Source organism: Pteronotus mesoamericanus, unplaced genomic scaffold, assembly GCF_021234165.1.
Source record: "Pteronotus mesoamericanus isolate MK-2021 breed Mesoamerican mustached bat unplaced genomic scaffold, CSHL_Meso_final contig_177, whole genome shotgun sequence".
In the NCBI taxonomy this organism is placed as follows: domain Eukaryota; kingdom Metazoa; phylum Chordata; class Mammalia; order Chiroptera; family Mormoopidae; genus Pteronotus; species Pteronotus mesoamericanus.
Genome location: NW_026555073.1, coordinates 6,269,627 through 6,287,098, shown reverse-complemented (window position 1 = coordinate 6,287,098; position 17,472 = coordinate 6,269,627). Strand labels below are relative to the sequence as shown.

General features: G+C 37.0%; 1 pseudogene; it reads right to left on the bottom strand.

Annotated features, from left to right (window-relative positions):
• Positions 1-7,160: 7,160 nt before the first annotated feature.
• Positions 7,161-16,647, bottom strand: LOC129065376 (amidophosphoribosyltransferase-like; annotated as a pseudogene).
• Between the last annotated feature and the right edge of the window lie 825 nt (positions 16,648-17,472).

Below are 17,472 nucleotides of genomic sequence, written 5' to 3'. Positions count from 1 at the left end.
TTGCTCTGAGAAGAACTGTGCTTCTCTGAAGTGATTATTCCAGGTTGTGGAATACAATGAGTCATTATTCCACATTGTTTCAGTAATGATAACTTGAGAAACATTTGAACAAAGCCTGAGAAAGCATAAAATGAAAATGCTTAGTTTTCCTCTTTTGTCTTTCCATGTGTGATGAGATGTGCAAAAAAAAAAACAGAATATCTAAATATGACTTGTTAGGTTTTCCCTTTCCTACCGGGATTCAAATGAAATACCAAAATCATACCGGATTTTAGAGACAGATGTAGGGAAATGCAATTATCACTAACTATAAGCTCCTTAAGGGTAGAATTCAGGTCGGGATGATTTTATTCTTCTCAGCACCTTGCCTTCATTCTTCCTCCTTGAGATGACTAACTCTTGAAAGAAAAACTTATTTAACATGTGGTGCTTCACAGGAACACGTCTCAGTTCTAGTTGGTGTAGGGTTGAAGGAAGCAAAAATTGGGACAATGAGGAAGAAGAAAAGGAACACAGAGAGGAAAATTTGAGAGTGCTGATGGAAAACTTGGCTGACTTCCACAATGCAGCGCAGGGCTTGTTCTGGACAGAGTACCGTATTTTGCTGTGTATAATGCGCCCCCGCGGTTTTGTGCACACTATACACGGGATTATCATACCCATGGTAGGTAATCATATACCCATGTATAGTGCGCACCCTTATTTCCCCCTCAAAAGTTTGGGCAAAAACTGTGCATTATACACGGCAAAATACGGTACTTGCACTGGTGCTGTGTGCGAGTATCTGAACATAACAGGCAGCAATGAAGTGAAAGATCTAATGACATGTACACTCTTCAAACAAATCAAACTTTTAGGTCTAATTTGAAACCCATTAACCTTTCCAAAGTCCCTTCATCGCAAGTTACCTATGAATCTGAAGTGATTTTCTGCTTGGTTCTGTTTCCAATATGGTGCAGCAGTGATTGCTCTTATTATAACACTTCAACATCTTTTTCCTTCTAATTTCCTCTCATCTTAAAAGTCACTTTAATTCTAAGAAGGATTTAAGTCTCCAATTTTCATGTGTCACAACAACCACTGAAAATTCTTTTCTCTCTGGCTCATGGAAAATTGTTGACTTGGACAGCACTAATGTCTTCCAGCTGGAGTAACTATTCATCTGCTAAACTCAGAATGTTGATGCACAGGAGGCTAAGGTATCCTTCCTGCAAAACTGCATGCGTGGGTTTGGGTAGTTAGCAAATGACTGGGTGGTTAACCCGGATTTTTCCACATGTAGATCTATATTTTGGTTAACTAGGAAAAAGATACAGGGTAGAATAGTGTGAGAAATCATTTCCCTACAGTAATTGCAATCCGGTTACACATCTCGCCATCACATTCCACTCTTTATAGCTATGGATTTATTTCCCTTCCTGTTAGGTTTCAGGGCAGCTATAGGTGAGACTTTGTACCTCCTGCTAGAAAGACAATTGACCCGGCATATGTCTGAATCTCTGTCAACATCCCTCATTAGCTTTGTACTGTTTTGTTCTTTGCCAGAACTTTCTGTTGAACAAAGATTGATGTTCCTGGCTGAACTGTAATGGAGCAGATTCCATCTCTTCACTTCTTCTAAGATGGGCCCTTGGCCAACTTGTAAAAGCAGCACAGTTGGAGCTCAGTTCAGCCTTCGCTTTCACGTCCACAGTGGACCTCATACTCTGCACATTCCCTCGTTCCACTATCAAGATGGACTTTTTGTAAAGTAATAAGCGGACGTGCGCTGAGATGTAACTATGGGGAAAATCTTGCTGGGTTATCTCTTCTACAGTGCATTTGCATTTTCTCAAAGGGTCAAGCTTTAAGCCAAATAATGACTTGATAATGATGCAATCTTTATTTGAGAAGTATTTCTCCCCCCTGTGGACATTGGCGGTTTGCTTAATCTGTGTACACAAAAGGCTCTTTGCATTTGCCTTCGACCTTCTTTTTGATTTTTAGTCCTGTTTGTTGGGCTTTGTTTGGCCTTTCTCAATGCATCCCTTTCAGAAAGTGCGGGAGAGATGAGCCTCCAGGAGAAATCCTGCAGAGGGACTGCATTGAAATCTTTTTTCCGTCATTAACTTGCTGTGTGACTTTGGACAGATTACTTAACTTCTTTGTATCTGAGTTTCCCCATCTGTAAAACCGAGATAATAATAATTCCTACCTCATAGCATTGTTCTGAGGATTGAGTGAGAAAATACAGAAAAGATGCTTAGATCAGTGTTTGGCAAATGGCATGTATTATTTTTTGTGATAGCAATTCCTTTTATTACGTCCCACCCTTCTGTTTCCACTTGTTTATGTGGCACTCAAGAACAGTGAAGAATGAAGGGAAGGGAAGCAAGATTGTAGCTCAGAAGTCCCTTAGGAGAAACTGTCAATATTCCTATGTCTTCTCTCTTCATGTCTATGACACTCTTCGACGTGTCACTTTTCTATCTCTTCTGTCCTTTGTCTTTTCAGAAATTTCGAGCTCCCCACCTAATTTCGTGACTTGCTTTGTCCTCAATTCCAACAAGTTCAGCAACCAAATTTTCTCTCTCTCTTTTTATGAGCCTCTGCTCCTTGACTTATCTAGCATTGCTATAATTCAGTTCTGCCTTAGCAGTTATTCCCCAGCGGAGTCCTAGGGTCGGCCTCCGTGGGTGTTTGTGCTTAAAACATGAGAGTAGTTGTCCTATTTTTGTCATGGGTTATTAATTGGCTGAGACAATTGAATTAGACTTATGTATTCTGTTATCATTTTATCAGAAACCACACCAGAATTCATTTATCAGCATTCATTTTATAATGAATTCTGGGGAGGGGTTTTTTTTAAAAGAAAGGTCAGGGTGATATTTTACCCAGTGGAATGGTCTTGAGCCTGATTGCATGACTCACTATATTTGAGCTTCTTTCCTTGTGAGAGGTTTTAATGAATCTTATATGAATCTTGTTATGGCCAAATGTCCGGGATGTTTATGTGAGGAGCAGCTACTTTTCATTCCATTGGAGACACCACCTCATTGGGGTGAAGACATTAGGGACTCAGACGGAAACTGGGGTACTGCTAACTATAAATCCCTTTAGTACAGTGGTTGTGTGTGTCTGCGCGTATACTTTCTTTCATATTGGTATTCCCAGCAGACATCCAGAAGGGGTGCGTGGTGTAATTAACCTGCTGTCATTTTAGCTGGGCATCCAAAGGTTGGGGATTCATGTTCCCACGGGGACTAGTATGTCTTTTGTAACACAGACATACATGTAAGAATGAAATGCTAGACAAACTCCTTACCGGTGAGGGAATAGGTAACCTATGAGCTGACAGCGCTAACTTCTGTGTCAATGGACAGAAATTGTCTACTTAAACAACTGATCATTTCTTTGTTGGCGAAAGGGAACTATCGCTAAGAGTTGGAAACGGAAACCAGCAGCTGGAAAATCTATAAATGGAAAACCAAATGGCTGTGGGCAGCAGCAGAAAATAGTTACATTGGCAGATATTAGACATGACCCATACACATTCAAGGCATACTTCCTGTAAAATTCCAGCTCGTCCTAAGAAAAGCCTTATGTTCATTATGAAAGACAAGGAAAGTTAAACAACATTTTGAAAGTTAGGACCCTTTCTTATAATAATAAAAAACTGGACATCAAATGTTTCCTAAAAACGGACAACAGTTGAGTGAAAAGATACATGATGTATATCGAAAAGATTAATGGGGAAAAGTAAAGAAACTCAGACCTTTTGCATTTTTAACATCATATACATTTTTCATCAAAGCTTCAAGAGAGGTCCTGAAAAGTCAGGCTTAGTTTAGTTCCTGCAAAATATATCCTCTGAAAACACATTTTATATATCTGTGGTTGATAATACTCTACATAATTTTTGAAGCAATGAAACATTTGACATAAGATTGTTCAAAATTGTTATTTATTTTTATTGATGTAGATTGATATATAACAAATTGGTTTCAGGTGTACAACACAATGATTCGATATTTGTATATATTGCAAATTATTGCCACAATATGGCTAGTTAACATTCATCATCATACATAGTTTACAAAAGTTTGTGTGTGAGCACGTGTGATAGAAACTTAAGATCGACTATCTTAGCAACTTTCAAATATGCAATGCAGTATTAGTAACTATAGTCGCTATGCTGTACAGCTCCATGATTTATTTCTTTCATAACTGAAAGTTTGTATCATTTGACTTTCTTTACCCATTTGGCCCACTTCTGACACCCTGCTTCTGGCATCTACTGATCTGTTCTCTATATCTATGACCTCGTGTTTTTCTTATTAAAATTATACAGGTAAGAGATGCTATATGTCACTCATCTTGTCTTTATCTACCTTATTTCTTTTGGCATAATGCCCTGAAGGTTCATCCATGTAGTTCCAAATGGTAGTATTTTATTTTTAATGGCTGAGTAATATATATCACATTTTCTTTACCCATTTATTATTGATGAATATTTTAGGTTGTTTCCACATCTTGGCTATTGTAAATAATGCTGCGGTAAACATGCTGGTACACACATCTTTTTGAGTTAGTGTTTTAATTTTCTTTGGATAAATAACCAGAGTGGAAATGCTAGATCATATGGTGTTTTTCTTTTTCTTTTTGAGGAACTGCTATGCTCTTTTCCAAGGTGTTTGCACCAATTTACATTCCCACCAACAGTGCAAAAGTGTTCCCTTTTCTCCACATCCTTGCCAGCGTTCGTTATATTTTGTCATTTTGATACTGTCTGTTTTAAAGAGATGTGAGGTGATATCTCATTGTGGTTTTGATTTTCATTTCCCTGATGATTAGTGATGTTGAGCATCTTTTCATGTATCTGTTGGCCATCTGTATGCCTTCTTTGGAGAAATGTCTCTTCAGGTCCTCTGCCCATTTTTAAGTAATTTTTTTTTTTTTGGCTATTGAGTTGTACAAATACACATAGATCAATGTAACAGAATAGCGAACAAAAATATACCAACTGATTTTTGGGGGTATAATTTTTGAGATATAATTCCCATGCCATATAATTCATCCTTTTAACATATACAATTCAGTGTTGTTAGTATATTCACAAAGTTGTTCAACCATCACCACTAATTCCAAAATATTTTGATCACCCCAAAACAAACCACCATCCCATTCCCTGCAAACTCTCAGCCGTAGATAACCACTGATCTACTTTGTCTCTATGGGTTTGCATATGTTGGGCATTTTATAAAAATGGAGTCATACAATATGCAGCCTTTTGTGTCTGACTTCTTTTATTCAGCATAATGTATTAAAGGCTCATTCATATTGTGTCACAAATCGGTATTTTATTCACTTTTATGAGGGGCAAAAATAATTGAATGGAAGAAATATAGCTTTTTCCAACAAATACTTCTGGAGCAACTGGATATTACAGGCAAAGAAGAAAAAAAGAAAACTTCAGTCTAAGTCTCGCACCTTATACAAAATTTAACTCAAAATGGATTGCAGGCGTAAATATAGAATGTAAAACTATAAAACTTTTTAGAAAAAAATGGGAAAATTTTCATGGTCGAAGGTTAGGCAAAGAGCACTTTGAACTGACACCAAAAGCACAATACATAAAATGGAAAAAATTATGAATTAGGATTCATTAAATTGAAAAATACTCTATGAAAGACTGTTAAAAGGATAAAATGAAAGAGTAACAGCCCCATTTCCAAAACTAATAATCATGAAATACCTTCAAGTTTGGAGAAGATATGAAATGATGGCTTTAACTACCAAGACTATGATAATTATTTGCATGTTTATTAATTGTTTTAATTAACTAGATAAGCAACCCACTGCACAGTTGGGAAACATGAAGAACAAAATGTTTTTTTTTTATTTTTTATTTTAAGATTTTCTAAGTTTAGTTAGGATCATAATTACAATCAGAACTCTGTACAGGCTAGACACATGTGGGATATAATTCATTTAAACTTTACAGGAAATGTTGCATTTAACTCTCTTCTCTTGTTGCCACATACCTTGTAACTTGGCCTAATCTTTTGCAAACATTCTATTTTTAAAAGATTTTTATTTATTTACTTTTAGAGAGAAGGGGAGTAGGGGAGAAAGAGAGAAAGAGAAATATCAATGCGTGAAAGAAATCTCAAGCTGTTGTCTCTGGCACGCTCCCAACCAGGGACCCGGCTCGCAACCCAGGCATATGTCGTGACTGGGCATCGAACTGGCGACCTTTCAGTAGGCAGGCCGGTGCTCAATCCACTGAGCCACACCAGCCAGGGCTCTTGCAAATATTTTAAACCATGGACCTGGCAAAAGCCTTTTAACTACCTGCCTTCTCTGACCAGGTGTACAAGGTTAGCCAATATATGTATAAAAAAGAATGCCACATATTGCCGTACTATATGAAATTAGCAAAGTTCAATGATGAAATTGTGAGGTTATTTCATAATTAAATTTCAGCAGCTCTCAAGAAATATTTCACAAAATTCTATAAGAATGTTTGGGAAGATATAGTACCTGGTATTCTCCTCTAAAACAGAAAAGTGCCGTATTTTGCCATGTATAATATGCATCCACGTTTTTGGCCCAAACTTTCAGGACAAAAAGTCTTTCATTTTAATTTTTAAATTCAATTATTTATTTATTTATATTTAGAAACAAAACCAATGATCATATTCCAGGGTATTATTTTGCATATGGATATTGTTATTGCTTTCTCGAGTTACACTTTTAACACATAAGCATAAAAACAGAATTTAAAACATTTATATAGATACAGAGTTACTACTACTCGTGTATAATGTTCATCCTTATTTTTCCCTCAAAAATTTGGGCAAAAATGTGTGCGTTATACACGCCAAAATACGGTACCTATTCTTTGTGTTACTGCTAATGATCTGAAAACAGATGTATGAGATCTCAAAATTGGTAGCCTCAAAGTTTTACTACCTAGATTCCTAGATAACCAAAATATTTGTCTAGAATTATTAAATTAAACAAAGCACTTAGGTACAATTTTCAGAAAAACTATACAAAAGTGAAATGTCAGCATGTGGGATGGTTTTGACATTGTACCAACTGAATAACAGTCACACTTTCATAAGGCTGTAACTTTTTAACCAACTTTATATATTGAATAAAGCTTCATAAGGCTACTATTCCAATTCTACAGGGTATTCTGCAGTAACATAAGCTGTACAAACACCATTTTTTCCCCAAAACATTTCAGATTATTTCCATTTCCTTGAATCATGATCTCTTGCTTTTGCATTTTCTGATTTGAAATACCTTTATTCCTTTTCATACAGATGAAATCAGTACTTTTACTGACAGATTCGTGGCACTGTTTGCTCCTGGATATTCTACAAGATGCTCAAATTTATTGGCAATAAGCTCTTCTTTTGTGTAAATGTTTATCCTCATGAAGCATGGAAATCACATTGGTGATGAAGCTACTCAAATGTGCACTTCTTTTGCGTGAGATTCTTTGACAACTTTTATTGTGCGTGGAATGGTGTTATTTCTTACAAAGAAAACTTCTGTAAGAACAATCATTTCACCTTTAAAGTTGTCTGACAATACTACAAAATTTTATTTTTGAACACCGACTTCCCTTGATTTCATATTGGCTGGATGAAAATCCTTTCGTGACATCAGCTTTTATGCAGCATTTTCACATGTGGAAGTCCACACTTTTCTTGAGTAACCGAGAACAGAAGGCATAGAAAATTCAGGAATGGTGCTCACTGAATCCTGCTGACAAGTGTTTGAATTGCCAGACGCTGACCACAATGATATCTTACTATTTGTTCTTCAAATATGCCATTTTGTTTTGCAAAATAAACATGTTCAAAGATACAAGGAGCCACTGGGTTTCCTTGAGACTTTAATAAATATCAAGAGTTTGGACATAATGTCTGAATATTTTTATAGTTTCTCTAGGCAAGATTTTATGACAACACAATGTACCAACAGATTAAAAACTACAAGATTCTGAAATCGCCATCCACCCTTCTGTTTGTGTAGGTTTTAATTTTGTAGGTTTTTCATTTCCCTTTTGCACTTATGTTAGTTACAGGAATAAAATGACAAATGCACAGTTAACATCTTTGTGACTGATAAGTAGGCCTTATACTGTGGACGACTTCTTCACTAAGTTTTTAGTCCTTGCCACTCACCCTGGTTTTATCTCATTCTTGAGGAGCTGTGTCCACCAGTAACTGAGTAATCAGGATCAACACCATGACACAAAGCTTTTTGTCTTAATTGGGGCTACGTGTACCAATTCACCAGTCTATGCCACAGCTATTTTCTCATGAAGTGTTGGGTAATTCTCCAGTTTAGTTTCCTGCAGTAGTGTATTGTATATGCCTGATTTCAATATTTGAACTTTATAATTTCTTTAAATTGTCTTCGTTAAAGACATGATTTGCAAGGCCAGTTGCCTTGTATGTTTTGAATGTTGGCACCAAAATCCCATCACTGGTCGCAATAATGAGCATTCTGCAGCAGCTCTGTGAGTTCAGGGGTGTTTTTTTGTGGCACATCTAAATGCAAGGGCTGTGAAGCCCAGATTATTTTAATTTTCTATGAAGATAGAAACTCATTATTTGACTTTGTAAAAAGAAGTAGGAGGGGAAAGGTATCATGTTTGGGGGAAAAAAAGACATGCCAGAGTGGCTAATTTTAGGGATATTATGTGAGTTAAGTCTGTTATAGCAGGGACTGGCCATTTTCATGTTGTCATTATAATAGGAACACACTTAAGGGCAAGGTGCACTATAGCAAACCTTTGCAGCGGGGATATATATCAGCTATCAGGACCTCAGGGTAAAGGCGTGCACTTCCCTTAGTGACTACCCTGCTTTAAGGTCAGAACTGAGGACTGTGTGTTTCTAAGAGAAATTCAGGTAGGCAAAAGACTTCCTGACAGTAAACAGGACTGGGAGTATGGGTCAGAGAGGAAGCTGGTGTGAAAACATACACATGCACTTATGAATTTACCTTTGCATTTTACTCTGTCTACAATAAAATCGCAGTCCCTTCAGAAAGCTTTGTGGTTTTTCTTTTCTTTGGAAAGTGCTATCCAATCTCTTTCCATCTGAATCTTATACATTTTTCAAGGTTCAGCTCAAGTACGTGTCATGTCCTTGTGTGCAACCATTCATTCACCTATTCATCTAGTCAACAAATATTTAATTTGTTGTTATTAAATTATCTGTTACAGATTTATACAGCTGAAAGCAATCTGTAGTCTCTACATTACTTTCGAAATTTTGGATCTTTTATGTCATTTACCATACTTGGACTATGATTTTTATGATAAATAAGTTATTTATCTTAAGCACAAAGAAGGCGTAAACCATGCTTATTTATTTTTGTAAAGTTCATGATGACTCGAATATACTTGGCATGTAGTTTTTGGATATTCTTGATGCGCTTGAGAAACTCCTGAACTTCCTGAATATACAGTGACTTCCAAGAGAGTCACTGTATCAAACACAGCCAGGATCCTTGGTGAATACTTTTCTCATGAGTCCACATTTATTAGAAGGAACCATTTGTAAAAGTTTTGTACTTCACAGAAATAACATTTTCAAAACAAATTTCAGTTTGTTGAGCAGATATAACCACACAAAAAGGAGTAATTAGAGTCAGAATTTCATTGTTAGTATACAGGAAGTGGTAGATTTTTGTCCGTTGATTTTATATCCTGCAACTTTACTGCATTTGTTTAGTGCTTCTAATAGTGTGTGTGTGTGTGTGTGTGTGTGTGTGTGTGTGTGTGGAGTCTTTAGGGTTTTCTATGTACAGAATCATGTCATCTGCAAAAGGTGACACTTTTACTTCTTCCTTCCCAATTTGAGTGTCTTTTATTTTTTTTTCCTACCTAATTGCTCTGGCTAGGACTTCCAGTACTACATTGAATAAGAGTGGTGAGAATGGGCATCCTTGTCTTGTTCCTGATTGTAGAAGGAAAGCTTTCAGTTTTTCACCATTGTGAGTATGATATTGGCTGAGGGTTTGTCATATGTGGCCTTTATTATATTGAGGCACTTTCCTTCTATTTCTATTTTATTGAGTGTTTTAATCATAAATGGATATTGTATATTATCAAATGCATTTTACTGCATCTATTGTTAAGATCATATGATTTTTATCTTTTATTTTGTTAATGTGTATTACATTGATCGCTTTGTATGTGTCAAAACATCCTTGTGCCCCTGGAATGAACCCCACTTGATTGTGATATATTAGTTTTTAATGTATTGTTGTATTTGATTTGCTAGCATTTTGTCTAGGATTTAAACATATGTATTCATCAGAGATGTTGGTCTGTAGTTTTCTTTTTTTGGTGTGTTATCGCTGCCGGGTTTTGGTATAGAGGTTTTGTTGGCCTCATAAAATAATAGGAAGTATTGCCTTTTTTTCAGTTTTTTAGCCTTGAAATCTTCTTTGGATGTCTGGTAGAATTTGCTAGCGAATCCATCTGGCCCTGAACTTTTATTTTTTTGGGAGGTGTTTAATCGTTGTTTTAATTTCCTCACTGCTGATTGGTCTATTTAAATTTTCCAAATCTTCATGATTTAGTCTAAGAAGATTATGTGTTTGTAGGAATTTATCCATTTCTTCCAGGTTATTGAATTTGGTGGCATATAGTCCGTCATAGTGTTCTAGTGTGATCCTTTGTATATCTGTGATGTCTATGGTAACTTCTCTTTCAGTTCTGATTTTGTAAATATGGGTCTTTTCTCTTTTATCTTTAGTGAATCTAACCAGGGGCTTGTCAATTTTATTCATCTTTTCTAAGAGTTAGCTCTTTGTTGTATTAATTTTTTTGAATAGTCTTTTTTATTCTCAATTCTGTTCTCATTTTTATTATTTCCTTCTTTCTACTGACTTGGAGTTGCTTTTGTTCTTTTTTTTTTTCTAGATCTTTAAGAGTAATGTTAGTTTGTTTATTTGGGATTTCTCTTGTTCCTGGAGATAGGCCTGTAATGATATAAACTTCTCTCTTATTACTGCTTGCACTGCATCCCGGAAGTTTTGGTATATCAAACTGTCCTTCTCAAAGGTGTACTGTGTTAAATGGACAGTAAGGGTTCAAAAATGGAACAATTTTAAAAGTTGTGTCTTACCCAAAATATCAAGTCTCTATTCTGACACAAGGAGCACTGTGGGCACCTTTCCTATGTCATTTGTTCAATTAGAATACAGTAGTTAGCAGTTTGACCTGAAGAACACCTTTACTGAAACCATGCTACAGGTTCTCTTGACCAAAGGAACTAGTAATGACTTTGGATGAACCCAGAATCCCTTATTTATTATTCCTTCGAGAAGAGGCTCAAGCAAACTGGAGCAGAGCAAGTTGGTCAAAATAAAATTATGCTAAGAACTGGAAGAATACAGGCTAAAGAAGGTAGGCTCAACTGCGATGTTTTGATGAAGAACTGTGGAAATTGTTGAAAGTAAGGCGGCAGTGGTGGGGTGCTTCCTTTTCCTCCTCGCCTCATGTTCAGTGAGGAAGCACAGAGGGAAACGTTAGAGGAGGATTTGGGGTCAGTACCAGTTAAAAATTTCTTGCCTGTAAAATCTTTTTTAGAATAAGGCATGGTATGCAAAGGGGATGTGACAACCTCACTTAGGGCATTTCAACATGCGTTGTGCAATATTTTTGAAAGCTAATTATAGAAAGCAATCTTGTACTGGCAAGAAGCCTCTAAATGCTTCCTATCTTTCCATTTGGTGTTTCACTCTATGATCATTTCCATATTTTTATGGTTTTGTTATAACACATATTTGAATGGCCAGTTAGGAAAATCAAGGAGATTTTGGTTTGCTAAGCCTTTGGGTCTTCAGTAAATGAAATGCGGTAAAATGAAGATAGAAAAAAATGTGTCACAAATATATTGTGTTAGATGGAAAAAAGTGGCATGAGCTTCATTAATAGGCAGGGGGTTCGTTTTAGTAATCAAAACAATGGCAGAGTAGAAGGAGCAAGGGGAGAAAAATAATTATTTATTTCATAGAGAATGTTGCTACTCATTGGAATGGCTTCCTTTAGAGGGCAATCCAGTTTGCTTCTCACTGTTATAGTGACTCCACAGAAGGTTTTTTGGGGTGCGGGGCAGAACAGTGAAATAACCAGTTTGTCTTCAGCGGCATCCTGGCCGCACCTTTCCTCATTAGAAGAGCACCCAACAGGAGGTCAGCAACGACCTGCTTTATCATCTGTATCCCCTTTGACAGCAGGAGTGTTTTGAATCTAGGAAGGGAAAACGATTTATGCAAGGTCATAGGATATAATTTCTAGAAACGGTGATAGAACTGCATATTTCAACTCATAGACATCATGGTGTTCACGGTACTCCACGCTCACTTTTAGAATCTGTCCAGTCCTCCTTTCCTTAGCACTGCGACTTCACTTCCAAGTAGAACCCAACAACAAACTCAGACCTTTCTCTTATCCATGATTTTATTTCACGTGCATATCCCTAGTCTTTCTCCATCATATCCGAAGTTCTTCACTATTCTCAGGAATTGATAATGAACCCACATTAATCTGTTTGTGATACTTCATATATTACCTCTCAAGGGTAGAACTACTGTTAGAGCATCCTTAACCTAAAAGGAGACTGTCACTGTAGAAATTTCAATCAACAGGCTTCTGGGGGCAGTATGGTCTTTCTCTGGTTCTCCAAATCGTACCATCTATACGAGTGCTTCCTTGGCCGAAGTCTTGACTTGCCCTTTGTTAAGATATACTGGTTTCTCTACTTTCAAGGTATTAAAGTGGCCTGCTACCATCTCTACTGGCTGTTATTTTGTATTCAAGTTTACTGTGGTCTCATAGTTAGGGCCTGAATCTTTATTAATAAATTGCCTCTTTAAAGGAAATTTCAGTGACTTACCAGCACATTGGATCTGGATAAGACATTAATCAGACCTATTATAGATTTCTGAAAAAGAAAACCCTCCGAAAAGGACACTTTGCAGTTTTATTTTAGTTTTTATTTCTGCTTTTAATCATAAATTGGCCATGTTTCACTCGAGAGCAGTTTAAATCACCCAGAAAATGTTTCCAGCCTTTATACAAAAAAGGCTGTCTTTTGGGTACTTTTTCCTATTGCAAATATTTTTGAGAAACAGACTTCTTGGCTTCTTTTGCAATAAATGTCCTTGATCCATTAAATGAAGCTGTTCTTTCTTTCTTCAAAACTAACTTATAAACATTTTAAAATATAGTAGTCTTGTAATTCCCTCTAACATATTAGAATTGTTTAATTTTTTGAGCTGCCAAGTCAGCCTGACAAAAGCTGTGACATGCACATATGTATCCGAAAGTGACTGCTAGCTTGCTTTCTTCAGTTTTATAAAATTTGCAGCTGCGGAGATCCTCCCAGCTACCCCTGACTGAGAATATATTCTGTTAATGGCAAGTGTGGATTTCTTTAAAAGACTGTGTCCTAGAATGGGTCTCTCTATGGTCAAACAGTGTATATCAGATTTTGAAAGACCTTTTTCTTCTTGGTGTGCTGTACTTTGAAGAATGAAAGTCAATAAACCAAAGGTTCTGGTATGAAAAGAGATGCCAAGGTCACAAACATTTACCTGAAAGAAGTAACAGGATATAAGAGTCAAAAGTGAAATGAAAGTTGCTGTGGATAGTTTCAGTGGGCTGAGTTCATTTAAGATCAGAGCCAGAATATTCCAAAGGGATTGCAAAAGCACATGTTTTTCCTCCATCTCAAACCTAAAGGAAAACAAGTGTCTTGCAGTGAAGCTTCATCGAACATAGTTTGTGAACTTTCTTTTTTTTACACAGTGAGAATGAAGTTACAAAATGAATAGAAGCTTAAAATTAGCAGATAACTCGCTAGCAGGCTGAAGTCATTTGCATGTAAAATGTTTTTAAATCGAGGTGTATTTGACATATTAGGTTCAGGTGTACTACCTGATTCAATATTTGTGTACATTGAAAAAATGATTATCATAAGAAGTCTACTTACCATTCATTACCATGCATGGTTACAAAGATTTTTTTCTTCTAATGAGAAAATTTTACAATTTTCTCTCTCAGCAACTTTCCAATATGCACTATGTACTATTAGCTAGAGTCACCATGCTGTGCATTATATCCCATGACATATTTATAACAGTAAGTTTATACTTTGTGACCCCCTTGTGGACCCAGGTTTCCAATCTTTCACCCCCTCTTCCCTCTGGCAAGTACTAATTTCTTTTCTGTACCTATGGGTTGATTTTTTTGTTTTGATTTTTAGATTCTACATGTAAGTGCGATCATATGATACTTATCTTTCTCTGTCTCGCTTATTTCAGGTAACATAATGCCCTCAGGGTCCATTAATGTTGTTGCAGATGACAAGATTTAATTGTTTTGTGGCTGAATAGTATTCCATTGTGTACATATACCACAGCTTCTTTATCCATTCATCCACTGATGGACACTTAGGTTGTCTCAATATCTTGGCTACCTTAAGTGATGTTCTAGTAAACATGAGGGTTCGTATATCTTTTTGAATTAATGTTCTCAGCGTCTTTGAATCAATACCCAGAAGTGGAATGGTTAGATTATATGGTAGCTCTGTTCTGAATGTTTTGAGAAACGCCCATAACTCTTTTTCATAGTGGCTGAACCAATTTACATTCTCACCACCCGTGTGCGAGCGCCCCCTTTTCTCCACATCCTCGCCAACACTAATTTTTTTCCTTATGACAATAGCCTTTCTAAAAGCTGTGAGGTGATAACGCATTGTGTTTTTGATTTGCATTCCTCTGATGATTAGTGATGTTGAGCACCTTTTCATGTACCTGTTGGCCACCTGAAAATACCTATTCAGATCCTCTGCTAATTTTTAAATCAGATTTGTTTTTTGCTATTGAGTCATACGAGTTCTTCGTACATTTTGAATAAAAGTGAATATATATAGTCTTGATTCCTCTCCTGAAGAGACATTCAAGTAGATCTTTGAAGAGCTTTTTCAGCAAGAATAATTGAGCTCCAAGGTAAGTGACAGACCTTTTTCATTTTATACAAAATGAGGGTATTTTGGTTTTGTTTAAACTTATAAAACTGCAAATATTGTGATTTTCATACAGATTTACAGTCATATTTCTGCTCCTTTAATTACAGACTCTTAAAAATGCCCAGAAGACCTATGTATGACAGCTATATTACTCTTACGAATTCTTCCCTGATAGCTTTCTCTGTCAATAAAACTGATGTACTGGTACCAAAATTGGCTCTTAATATTCCAAAGATGGAGAAGAGTTATAGTAAAAAAACTATGCTAGCCTGCCTGTTTCTTTAACAACTCTTTTATACAGCTCTTGAACATTTGTTCTATGAACAATTGAAGTTGGCTTTTCAAGTCTCTCTCGTTGGATTTTATAATTTGATAAATAATGGTCACACTGCCATATCAGTGCAATATTTAGGACTAATCAGAGGACTTCAATGGAAATTGAATACATGGAGAGACATTTAGAGTTTTTATGTCTTTGAGCATAAAAATGGAGCAGGACTGTCTTGAGAGAAATAATAGAGTGTCAGTTTCTGTGGAGGTTTTCCTATGACAAATTACATGCAGTAGCACAGATAATTTACTACTCATTTGAATAGTCCCAGTAAGTTTCTGTTTTCAAACAGTAAGGAGCAGGAGACCAATGTGGTGGACTGTAATAATGTTATATTTCTTGTTATGTTATATATATTTTATATTTTATTGTATTATACTATATTTATAGATTATGTTACAGATTCTGTGACCACAAACTTTTGTCCCTAGAAATATAAGGCACACTAATTAAAGGTTGTGTCGCCATACACCATGTGGCAATCTTAAAAGAATTAAAAACAGCTTTCCCTCAAAAATATTTATATTCAGTAAACAATTTAATAATGAAGAAATAGAGTCAGGGGTATGAGGTGTTTCCCCATACCTGTAGGAAGGCTGAACACGTCACTCATACTCTTTTCGCTAGCCAGGGGTGATTGTTACTAATGCAAATATGTCCGAATCCTCCACAGCTCTGTGGGTAGAAATAAAAGGTTTTTTTTTTTTTTTTGAAATCCTGGTGACGCGATCCAGAAGGCTGGAGGAGGCCTTTATGGGTTGGGAATTCATAGGTCTTAAGTCCTCTGCATTTTATGGTGAACACCCCCCCCACACACACCCACCAAACACACACACACAACATTCCTCTTCCCTACTGCTGCACAATCAGAGCCTGCAAATGGTGAACACCTATCCGGACGAGATGTGCTTTCAAACTGATGAGGGAAGCAGCTGCCCTCTAGAGGAGGACTGAAAAGGGGCTTAGCCAGGATTTCTGTTCACAGTAGGCTGCACTTCGAGTCCTTTAGAAAATTGATAGCTTCCAAATGTTCTTTGTGTTCCCTACAATAAAGGGTCTCTGAGGCAGAGCCAAACTTAGAGCTACACACAAAAGAACATTATTAAATATATACTTCCCCTCATTGTGCCTCAGCCCCTCCCTCAGCCACGCTGAATTGGCTAAGATTAGTTGAAAGAAATACCTTTGAAACAATGGAGGAACTGGAATAAAGACCACCACGGTGAAGTAACTCGTGGTGAAAAACAGTCGTTTGAGCCTCATTATCACCATACTTGCTGGAATATGAACAGCTGTCTAACTGAAAGGATTTGGAGATTTGGTCACAGACATGATAGTTACCTGAAGTTGTATGTGAAACACTGAAGAATGACTTTGTTAGGTTCATCAGATTGTTCTTTTAAAAAAAAAATGTATTGTACTTTGTCCATTACCATTTAGTCCCTGATGCCTCATCCCCTCCCCCCACCCCCCACCCCCCGCCCCACAATCACCACACTGTTGTCCGCATCCCTGAGTCCTTTTTCCTCTTTGCTTGGTCCCTCCACCCTTCACCTCCCCCACCCCCATTAGCTGTCAGCCTGCTTTCTATCTATGAGTCTGTTTCTGTCTTGGTCTCTTCTGCCAGCCACCACATCCTGTCACCTCCTTCCCTTCCTTCCTATTCTGCACACCATTTTCATGAGACTTGTACAAGCATTTTCCGTTCTTTGACTCCTTTGCCTTCCATCTTAGGAGCTGGGCAACCGCTGCCCAGTGCTGGCTCGGTTCAGTGGAGCTCTTTGCCTGCTAGAGTTCCCAGATTGTTGAAGACCCATCTGGGGAAAATTGTGTATCTATGCTCATTAGCTCCACTACAAATGTCTGCTTTCCAACTTCAGCTGGACCCTCAACTCTCATCCTTAATCTTTTTCTCATCTGTAGTTGGCTCCTTCTTCTATTTCCCACTGCAGCTGTTCCAAAAGTTCATTTTTCTTCTCAAGCCTCCACTTCTGGCCTTCTCACTTTGAGCAGATGAGCGACATTTCTATTTTACTAAAAAATGCCACCAGGTAACAGTTCTCCCTTCCTTCCTCATCCAATGTCCCT